At 30.7% G+C, this 12,500-nt stretch overlaps 1 non-coding gene and 1 pseudogene across 1 annotated transcript; both read right to left on the bottom strand.

Annotated features, from left to right (window-relative positions):
- Positions 1-8,070: 8,070 nt before the first annotated feature.
- On the bottom strand, positions 8,071-12,019 carry LOC138927523 (large subunit ribosomal RNA). The gene has a single exon (XR_011444003.1). It is a non-coding gene; the product is annotated as a large subunit ribosomal RNA (ribosomal RNA).
- Positions 12,020-12,339: 320 nt separating this feature from the next.
- The window catches only part of LOC138927526 (5.8S ribosomal RNA), a 177-nt pseudogene continuing 16 nt past the window's right edge, over positions 12,340-12,500 (bottom strand).

Below are 12,500 nucleotides of genomic sequence, written 5' to 3'. Positions count from 1 at the left end.
ATATATAATATAGTATGTTATATTATATAGATAGGCTTACACCACCTACCATATATACCTTTTTGACCACACTTTCGTCAAGCTGGGTATTTATTTGCCTTCTTTCCCTCACCTAAAAATACTCATCGGTATTTTAGTATATTCATATAATATAAATAATATACTATATTGGTAGGACGACACCACCTACCCTATATACCTTTTTGAACACACTTTCGTCAAGCTGGGTATTTATTTGCCTTTTTACCCTCACCTAAATATACTCATCGGTATATTTCAGTATATTTTAGTATATCCATATGAATATGTATATCCATATCCATATCCATATCCATATCCATATGAAAATAATTTAATATTTCCATATTTATTATAATATAATAAATATTATTATATTATATATTATATGGTAGGCTATCCCCATCACCTACCATATATTTCATATACATATAAATATTTTCATATCCATATATATTTTTTTATATTCATATATTTTCATATATGTTATATGCATATGTATTCATAACCATATGCTCATATATTAATACTGGCGGTCTTCTGTTTAATATAATATTATTTTAATATTATATTGGCAGGCTGAACACCACCTACCCTATATACCTTTTTGAACACGGTTTCGTCAATCCGGTCATTTATTGTATGGGAAGTATGACTTTCCCACACATATTTGGATATCCATACGATTGCATATCCATATGAAAATATTTTTAATATTTTTAATATATTTTTAATATTTCCATATTTAATATAATATAATTAAATTATTATATTATATATTATATGGTAGGCTATCACCATCACCTACCATATATTTCATATACATATAAATATTTTCATATCCATATATATTTTTTTATATTCATATATTTTCATATATGTTATATGCATATGTATTCATAACCATATGCTTATATATTAATACTGGCGGTCTTCTGTTTAATATAATATTATTTTAATATTATATTGGTAGGCCGAACACCACCTACCCTATATACCTTTTTGAACACGGTTTCGTCAATCCGGTCATTTATTGTATGGGAAGTATGACTTTCCCACACATATTTGGATATCCATACGATTGCATATCCATATGAAAATATTTTTAATATTTTTAATATATTTTTAATATTTCCATATTTAATATAATATAATTAAATTATTATATTATATATTATATGGTAGGCTATCACCATCACCTACCATATATTTCATATACATATAAATATTTTCATATCCATATATATTTTTTTATATTCATATATTTTCATATATGTTATATGCATATGTATTCATAACCATATGCTCATATATTAATACTGGCGGTCTTCTGTTTAATATAATATTATTTTAATATTATATTGGTAGGCCGAACACCACCTACCCTATATACCTTTTTGAACACGGTTTCGTCAATCCGGTCATTTATTGTATGGGAAGTATGACTTTCCCACACATATTTGGATATCCATACGATTGCATATCCATATGAAAATATTTTTAATATTTTTAATATATTTTTAATATTTCCATATTTAATATAATATAATTAAATTATTATATTATATATTATATGGTAGGCTATCCTCATCACCTACCATATATTTCATATACATATAAATATTTTCATATCCATATATATTTTTTTATATTCATATATTTTCATATATGTTATATGCATATGTATTCATAACCATATGCTCATATATTAATACTGGCGGTCTTCTGTTTAATATAATATTATTTTAATATTATATTGGCAGGCTGAACACCACCTACCCTATATACCTTTTTGAACACGGTTTCGTCAATCCGGTCATTTATTGTATGGGAAGTATGACTTTCCCACACATATTTGGATATCCATACGATTGCATATCCATATGAAAATATTTTTAATATTTTTAATATATTTTTAATATTTCCATATTTAATATAATATAATTAAATTATTATATTATATATTATATGGTAGGCGATAACCATCACCTACCATATATTTCATATACATATAAATATTTTCATATCCATATATATTTTTTTATATTCATATATTTTCATATATGTTATATGCATATGTATTCATAACCATATGCTTATATATTAATACTGGCGGTCTTCTGTTTAATATAATATTATTTTAATATTATATTGGCAGGCTGAACACCACCTACCCTATATACCTTTTTGAACACGGTTTCGTCAATCCGGTCATTTATTGTATGGGAAGTATGACTTTCCCACACATATTTGGATATCCATACGATTGCATATCCATATGAAAATATTTTTAATATTTTTAATATATTTTTAATATTTCCATATTTAATATAATATAATTAAATTATTATATTATATATTATATGGTAGGCTATCACCATCACCTACCATATATTTCATATACATATAAATATTTTCATATCCATATATATTTTTTTTATATATTCATATATTTTCATATATGTTATATGCATATGTATTAACCATATGCTCACTATATTAATACGGCGGTCTTCTGTTGAATATAATATTATTTTAATATTATATTGGCAGGCTGAACACACCTACCCTAATACCTTTTTGAACACGGTTTCGTCAATCCGGTCATTTATTGTAGGGAAGTAGACTTTCCCACACATATTTGGATATCCATACGATTGCATATCCATATGAAAATATTTTTAATATTTTTAATATATTTTTAATATTTCCATATTTAATATAATATAATTAAATTATTATATTATATATTATATGGTAGGCTATCCTCATCACCTACCATATATTTCATATACATATAAATATTTTCATATCATATTATTTTTTTATATTCATATATTTTCATATATGTATATGCATATGTATTCATAACCATATGCTCATATATTAATACTGGCGGTCTTCTGTTTAATATAATATTATTTTAATATTATATTGGCAGGCTGAAACACCACCTACCCTATATACCTTTTGAACACGGTTTTCGTCAATCCGGTCATTTATTGAATGGGAAGTATGACTTTCCCACACATATTTGGATATCCATACGATTGCATATCCATATGAAAATATTTTTAATATTTTTAATATATTTTTAATATTTCCATATTTAATATAATATAATTAAATTATTATATTATATATTATATGGTAGGCTAACATCATCACCTACCATATATTCCATATACATATAAATATTTTCATATTCATATATATTTTTTTTATATTCATATATTTTCATATATGTTATATGCATATGTATTCATAACCATATGCTTATATATTAATACTGGCGATCTTCTGTTTAATATAATATTATTTTAATATTATATTGGCAGGCTGAACACCACCTACCCTATATACCTTTTTGAACACGGTTTCGTCAATCCGGTCATTTATTGTATGGGAAGTATGACTTTCCCACACATATTTGGATATCCATACGATTGCATATCCATATGAAAATATTTTTAATATTTTTAATATATTTTTAATATTTCCATATTTAATATAATATAATTAAATTATTATATTATATATTATATGGTAGGCTAATCTCATCACCTACCATATCTTTCCTATACATATAAATATTTTCATATTCATATATATTTTTTTTATATTCATATATTTTCATATATGTTATATGCATATGTATTCATAACCATATGCTTATATATTAATACTGGCGATCTTCTGTTTAATATAATATTATTTTAATATTATATTGGCAGGCTGAACACCACCTACCCTATATACCTTTTTGAACACGGTTTCGTCAATCCGGTCATTTATTGTATGGGAAGTATGACTTTCCCACACATATTTGGATATCCATACGATTGCATATCCATATGAAAATATTTTTAATATTTTTAATATATTTTTAATATTTCCATATTTAATATAATATAATTAAATTATTATATTATATATTATATGGTAGGCTATCACCATCACCTACCATATATTTCATATAATATAAATATTTTCATATCCATATATATTTTTTTATATTCATATATTTTCATATATGTTATATGCATATGTATTCATAACCATATGCTTATATATTAATACTGGCGGTCTTCTGTTTAATATAATATTATTTTAATATTATATTGGTAGGCCGAACACCACCTACCCTATATACCTTTTTGAACACGGTTTCGTCAATCCGGTCATTTATTGTATGGGAAGTATGACTTTCCCACACATATTTGGATATCCATACGATTGCATATCCATATGAAAATATTTTTAATATTTTTAATATATTTTTAATATTTCCATATTTAATATAATATAATTAAATTATTATATTATATATTATATGGTAGGCTATCACCATCACCTACCATATATTTCATATACATATAAATATTTTCATATCCATATATATTTTTTTATATTCATATATTTTCATATATGTTATATGCATATGTATTCATAACCATATGCTCATATATTAATACTGGCGGTCTTCTGTTTAATATAATATTATTTTAATATTATATTGGTAGGCCGAACACCACCTACCCTATATACCTTTTTGAACACGGTTTCGTCAATCCGGTCATTTATTGTATGGGAAGTATGACTTTCCCACACATATTTGGATATCCATACGATTGCATATCCATATGAAAATATTTTTAATATTTTTAATATATTTTTAATATTTCCATATTTAATATAATATAATTAAATTATTATATTATATATTATATGGTAGGCTATCCTCATCACCTACCATATATTTCATATACATATAAATATTTTCATATCCATATATATTTTTTTATATTCATATATTTTCATATATGTTATATGCATATGTATTCATAACCATATGCTCATATATTAATACTGGCGGTCTTCTGTTTAATATAATATTATTTTAATATTATATTGGCAGGCTGAACACCACCTACCCTATATACCTTTTTGAACACGGTTTCGTCAATCCGGTCATTTATTGTATGGGAAGTATGACTTTCCCACACATATTTGGATATCCATACGATTGCATATCCATATGAAAATATTTTTAATATTTTTAATATATTTTTAATATTTCCATATTTAATATAATATAATTAAATTATTATATTATATATTATATGGTAGGCTAACATCATCACCTACCATATATTCCATATACATATAAATATTTTCATATTCATATATATTTTTTTTTATATATTCATATATTTTCATATATGTTATATGCATATGTATTCATAACCATATGCTTATATATTAATACTGGCGATCTTCTGTTTAATATAATATTATTTTAATATTATATTGGTAGGCCGAACACCACCTACCCTATATACCTTTTTGAACACGGTTTCGTCAATCCGGTCATTTATCGTATAGGAAGTACGACTTTCCCACACATATTTGGATATCCATACGATTGCATATCCATATGAAAATATTTTTAATATTTTTAATATTCGTGAGTTTTTAAATAGGGACAGAAGGAATCTCTTGAATTGAATCATGCGCGTCACTAATAAGATGACGAGGCATTTGGCTACCTATGCGAAAGTAATTCAACTCCCGCCGTCTTAAGGTTTAAGACTTATAACAATATATGTTTAATATTTTTAATATCCGTGAGGTTTTAAATAGGGACAGAAGGAATCTCTTGAATTGAATCATGCGCGTCACTAATAAGATGACGAGGCATTTGGCTACCTATGCGAAAGTAATTCAACTCCCGCCGTCTTAAGGTTTAAGACTTATAACAATATATGTTTAATATTTTTAATATCCGTGAGGTTTTAAATAGGGACAGAAGGAATCTCTTGAATTGAATCATGCGCGTCACTAATAAGATGACGAGGCATTTGGCTACCTATGCGAAAGTAATTCAACTCCCGCCGTCTTAAGGTTTAAGACTTATAACAATATATGTTTAATATTTTTAATATCCGTGAGGTTTTAAATAGGGACAGAAGGAATCTCTTGAATTGAATCATGCGCGTCACTAATAAGATGACGAGGCATTTGGCTACCTATGCGAAAGTAATTCAACTCCCGCCGTCTTAAGGTTTAAGACTTATAACAATATATGTTTAATATTTTTAATATCCGTGAGGTTTTAAATAGGGACAGAAGGAATCTCTTGAATTGAATCATGCGCGTCACTAATAAGATGACAAGGCATTTGGCTACCTATGCGAAAGTAATTCAACTCCCGCCGTCTTAAGGTTTAAGACTTATAACAATATATGTTTAATATTTTTAATATCCGTGAGGTTTTAAATAGGGACAGAAGGAATCTCTTGAATTGAATCATGCGCGTCACTAATAAGATGACGAGGCATTTGGCTACCTATGCGAAAGTAATTCAACTCCCGCCGTCTTAAGGTTTAAGACTTATAACAATATATGTTTAATATTTTTAATATCCGTGAGGTTTTAAATAGGGACAGAAGGAATCTCTTGAATTGAATCATGCGCGTCACTAATAAGATGACGAGGCATTTGGCTACCTATGCGAAAGTAATTCAACTCCCGCCGTCTTAAGGTTTAAGACTTATAACAATATATGTTTAATATTTTTAATATCCGTGAGGTTTTAAATAGGGACAGAAGAATCTCTTGAATTGAATCATGCGCGTCACTAATAAGATGACAAGGCATTTGGCTACCTATGCGAAAGTAATTCAACTCCCGCCGTCTTAAAGTTTAAGACTTATAACAATATAAATGAAAAATATTATTTTCATTTTTCACGTCACTAATAAGATGACGAGGCATTTGGCTACCTAAACGAAAGTAATTCATCTTCCGCCGTTATAAGGTTTAAGACTTATAACAATATAAATGAAAAATATTATTTTCATTTTTCACGTCACTAATAAGATGACGAGGCATTTGGCTACCTATGCGAAAGTAATTCAACTCCCGCCGTCTTAAAGTTTAAGACTTATAACAATATAAATGAAAAATATTATTTTCAATTTTTCACGTCACTATTAAGATGACGAGGCATTTGGCTACCTAAACGAAAGTAATTCATCTTCCGCCGTTATAAGGTTTAAGACTTATAACAATATAAATGAAAAATATTATTTTCATTTTTCACGTCACTAATAAGATGACGAGGCATTTGGCTACCTATGCGAAAGTAATTCAACTCCCGCCGTCTTAAAGTTTAAGACTTATAACAATATAAATGAAAAATATTATTTTCATTTTTCACGTCACTAATAAGATGACGAGGCATTTGGCTACCTATGCGAAAGTAATTCAACTCCCGCCGTCTTAAGGTTTAAGACTTATAACAATATATGTTTAATATTTTTAATATCCGTGAGGTTTTAAATAGGGACAGAAGGAATCTCTTGAATTGAATCATGCGCGTCACTAATAAGATGACGAGGCATTTGGCTACCTATGCGAAAGTAATTCAACTCCCGCCGTCTTAAGGTTTAAGACTTATAACAATATATGTTTAATATTTTTAATATCCGTGAGGTTTTAAATAGGGACAGAAGGAATCTCTTGAATTGAATCATGCGCGTCACTAATAAGATGACGAGGCATTTGGCTACCTATGCGAAAGTAATTCAACTCCCGCCGTCTTAAAGTTTAAGACTTATAACAATATAAATGAAAAATATTATTTTCATTTTTCACGTCACTAATAAGATGACGAGGCATTTGGCTACCTAAAAGAAAGTAATTCATCTTCCGCCGTCATACGTTTTAAGACTTATAACAATATAAATGAAAAATATTATTTTCATTTTTCACGTCACTAATAAGATGACGAGGCATTTGGCTACCTAAACGAAAGTAATTCAACTCCCGCCGTCTTAAGGTTTAAGACTTATAACAATATAAATGAAAAATATTATTTTCATTTTTCACGTCACTAATAAGATGACGAAACAGTTAGTAGGCCACAATTAGTAGGGAAACGTGGACAACCCGTGATAAATCCTTATATGCTTTCTAGATTTAGCATATAAAGATTTTTTATACTAAATATACATATTTACACATGCATATTTACATTTTTTTTATATTTCGAATCATCAAGCAAAGGATAAGCTTCAGTGGATCGCAGTATGGCAGCTGCTCAACCACTTACAACACCTTGCCCGTTACAAAAGTCGTTTACAATTGATTCTAGGCTTTGTCATTGTATTAAATAATGTTTTCATATGTAACTAGCATGGCATCAGGTGATCAAAGATCCTCCCAATTTACTATGTTACAAATTACATTGGCATCACATCCATTGTCGTTTAAAATATAAATAATAAACTTTAAATGGTTTAGAAGCCATACAATGCAAATTGCCCCTTATTTATCATTGCAGTCCAGCACGGATACGACCTTAGAGGCGTTCAGGCATAATCCAACGGACGTAGCGTCATACCACTGTTCGCTCGAACAAGTATTGTGCCATTGGTCCGTACCTGCGGTTCCTCTCGTACTACGCAGGAATGCTGTCGCAACAACGTTTTGTCATTAGTAGGGTAAAACTAACCTGTCTCACGACGGTCTAAACCCAGCTCACGTTCCCTTGCATGGGTGAACAATCCAACGCTTGGTGAATTTTGCTTCACAATGATAGGAAGAGCCGACATCGAAGGATCAAAAAGCGACGTCGCTATGAACGCTTGGCCGCCACAAGCCAGTTATCCCTATGGTAACTTTTCTGACACCTCTTGTTAAAAACTCTTTAAACCAAAAGGATCGATAGGCCGAGCTTTTGCTGTCCCTGTGTGTACTGAACACCGAGATCAAGTCAGCATTTGCCCTTTTGCTCTATGTGTGGTTTCTGTCCGCACTGAGCTGGCCTTGGGACACCTCCGTTATTATTTGAGAGATGTACCGCCCCAGTCAAACTCCCTACCTGGCAATGTCCTTGAATTGGATCATACCTGAGTAATTGGAGTTATACCAAATTTTCAAATCGATAATACATGAATGCATCTCTCATTAAAGAATTTGTTTGCGATTATATAACAAACTCGTGATACTTTGATCAAGAAGCTTGCATCAAAACCCAATACCATAAGATATAATAAATATATCCGTATAATGGCTAGGAAATGATACACGTTCCATTTAATCAAGTAAGTAAGGAAACAATAAGAGTAGTGGTATTTCATTGTCGATACCAAACCGAAGTCTAATATCTCCCACTTATTCTACACCTCTTATGTCTCCTTACACTGCCAGATTAGAGTCAAGCTCAAAAGGGTCTTCTTTCCCCGCTAATTATTCCAAGCCCGTTCCCTTGGCTGTGGTTTCGCTAGATAGTAGATAGGGACAGAAGGAATCTCGTTAATCCATTCATGCGCGTCACTAATTAGATGACGAGGCATTTGGCTACCTTAAGAGAGTCATAGTTACTCCCGCCGTTGACCCGCGCTTACTTGAATTTCTTCACTTTGACATTCAGAGCACTGGGCAGAAATCACATTGTGTCAACACCCGCTAGGGCCATCACAATGCTTTGTTTTAATTAGACAGTCGGATTCCCCAAGTCCGTGCCAGTTCTGAATTGATTGTTAATTGATAATCGTTATAATTAATAAGAACTAATTGGTTTGACCCAACTAGTATTCTTAAAAATTTTAGCAAGAAAGTTCCACAATTGGATACGTAACTAAACTATCCGGGGAACAAGTTACAACCATAAATGATTATAACTCTATTTACCCAGAACGAGCACATAAACCATATTATTGTTTCCCAATCAAGCCCGACTATCTCAATCTTCAGAGCCAATCCTTATCCCGAAGTTACGGATCTAATTTGCCGACTTCCCTTACCTACATTATTCTATCGACTAGAGACTCTTCACCTTGGAGACCAGCTGCGGATATTGGTACGGCCTGTTGAGAAGTTTGCGTATCCCCACCATAAATTTTTCAGGTCCGAGGAGAAAATATCGACACAACAGTCTCTGTCATGCTCTTCTAGCCCATCTAACATATTCTCTGCGAAAGACTTCCATGGTAGTACGACTATAAAACAGAAAAGAAAACTCTTCCGATATCTCTCGACGGCTTCTTTATGGTCGTTCCTGTTGCCAGGATGAGCACGAGGCCCATATTTAATAACAAACGGATACTCAACAGGTTACGGAATTGGAACCGTATTCCCTTTCGTTCAAAATTATTCAAGTATATAATTTTCACAATAATTGTAATATTTATTTTTACTTGAAAATTTTCGGCTTTCGCCTTGAACTTAGGACCGACTAACTCGTGATCAACCACTGTTCACACGAAACCCTTCTCCACTTCAGTCCTCCAAGGTCTCATTCGATTATTTGCTACTACCACCAAGATCTGTACCAATAGCAGCTCCATGCAGGCTTACGCCAAACACTTCTACGCATACCATTGTACCTTCCTACTCACTAAAGTTTCAAAATTTATATTACAAGTAATATAAATCATCTACTTTAGCGGTAATGTATAGGTATACAACTTAAGCGCCATCCATTTTAAGGGCTAGTTGCTTCGGCAGGTGAGTTGTTACACACTCCTTAGCGGATTTCGACTTCCATGATCACCGTCCTGCTGTTTTAAGCAACCAACGCCTTTCATGGTTTCTGCATGAGTTGTTAATTTGGGCACCGTAACATTACGTTTGGTTCATCCCACAGCGCCAGTTCTGCTTACCAAAAGTGGCCCACTGGGCACATTATATCATAACCTTAAACTTCATATCAAGAAAGTTAAGGTTCTTACCCATTTAAAGTTTGAGAATAGGTTAAGATCGTTTCGACCCTAAGGCCTCTAATCATTCGCTTTACCAGATAAGATTATTTTATATAACATTAAAATGCACCAGCTATCCTGAGGGAAACTTCGGAAGGAACCAGCTACTAGATGGTTCGATTGGTCTTTCGCCCCTATACTCAATTCTGACAATCGATTTGCACGTCAGAACTGTTTCGGTCTTCCATCAGGGTTTCCCCTGACTTCAACCTGATCAAGTATAGTTCACCATCTTTCGGGTCACAGCATATCTGCTCAAGGTACGTTCCAGTTAGAGGCATAAATAATATAAATATTATTATACATAACTATATAGAACGCCCCGGGATTGTGTTAATTAACTATAAAATAGTTAAAAAACTAATCCCATTAATAGTCAAGTTAATTACGCTATTAGGTTTATATCCCAATAACTTGCACATATGTTAGACTCCTTGGTCCGTGTTTCAAGACGGGTCCCGAAGGTATCCTGAATCTTTCGCATTGTTAATCATACAAGTGCATATAATAAACACAAAAATCAATGATAATTATGCCATTATATAATTCCGAAAAATTAACGCACTGTATTCTTATTAATCTATCAACACTTTATCAAATTAATGACATTTATCCTATGTTAAAATGCAAGCATAATAATTTGAATAAACTATAAGTCATATTTTATGATAAATTATATATGTTAATAGATTACAATGTCCTTATATGGAAAAAATGCACACTATTTCTATAATATTATTTAAATATTATAACTTTAATGATGAATTTTCCATAATGGATATTCAGGTTCATCGGGCTTAACCTCTAAGCAGTTTCACGTACTATTTAACTCTCTATTCAGAGTTCTTTTCAACTTTCCCTCACGGTACTTGTTTACTATCGGTCTCATGGTTATATTTAGTTTTAGATGGAGTTTACCACCCACTTAGTGCTGCACTATCAAGCAACACGACTCTTTGGAAACATCATCTAGTAATCATTAACGTTATACGGGCCTGGCACCCTCTATGGGTAAATGGCCTCATTTAAGAAGGACTTAAATCGTTAATTTCTCATACTAGAATATTGACGCTCCATACACTGCATCTCACATTTGCCATATAGACAAAGTGACTTAGTGCTGAACTGATTTCTTTTCGCTCGCCGCTACTAAGAAAATCCTTGTTAGTTTCTTTTCCTCCCCTAATTAATATGCTTAAATTCAGGGGGTAGTCCCATATGAGTTGAGGTTGTATAAAGCAATGTATATATATATATAAACAATATATCTCTATGAAGAACAATATATTTGATATATTTTCAATTTTCGCATCTTTAAATAAGAGACAATTCTAGTTAAAAAAAATTTAATTTTTTTTATGCTAGACATTTCTCAGTATTATTTGAATTGAAAAAAGAAAGAATTGTATATCTTCATTTTTTCTTTTATAAATATTTGAGATAATTGCTTTTATATTTAATATTATGAATATATAAATATATCCAATAATATACCATATGCATATCATTATAAAAATATATAATAATAAGCAACTTTATTAGCATAGTCTTACAACCCTCAACCATATGTAGTCCAAGCAGCACTATAAAATTAATTAAAGTACATAACAGCATGGACTGCGATATGCGTTCAAAATGTCGATGTTCATGTGTCCTGCAGTTCACACGATGACGCACAGTTTGCTGCGTTCTTCATCGACCCATGAGCAGTGA

This window comes from Drosophila bipectinata, unplaced genomic scaffold (assembly GCF_030179905.1).
Source record: "Drosophila bipectinata strain 14024-0381.07 unplaced genomic scaffold, DbipHiC1v2 scaffold_30, whole genome shotgun sequence".
NCBI classification, from domain to species: Eukaryota; Metazoa; Arthropoda; class Insecta; order Diptera; family Drosophilidae; genus Drosophila; species Drosophila bipectinata.
The sequence above is the reverse complement of the archived record's forward strand: the minus strand, read 5'-3'. Positions and strand labels throughout refer to the sequence as shown.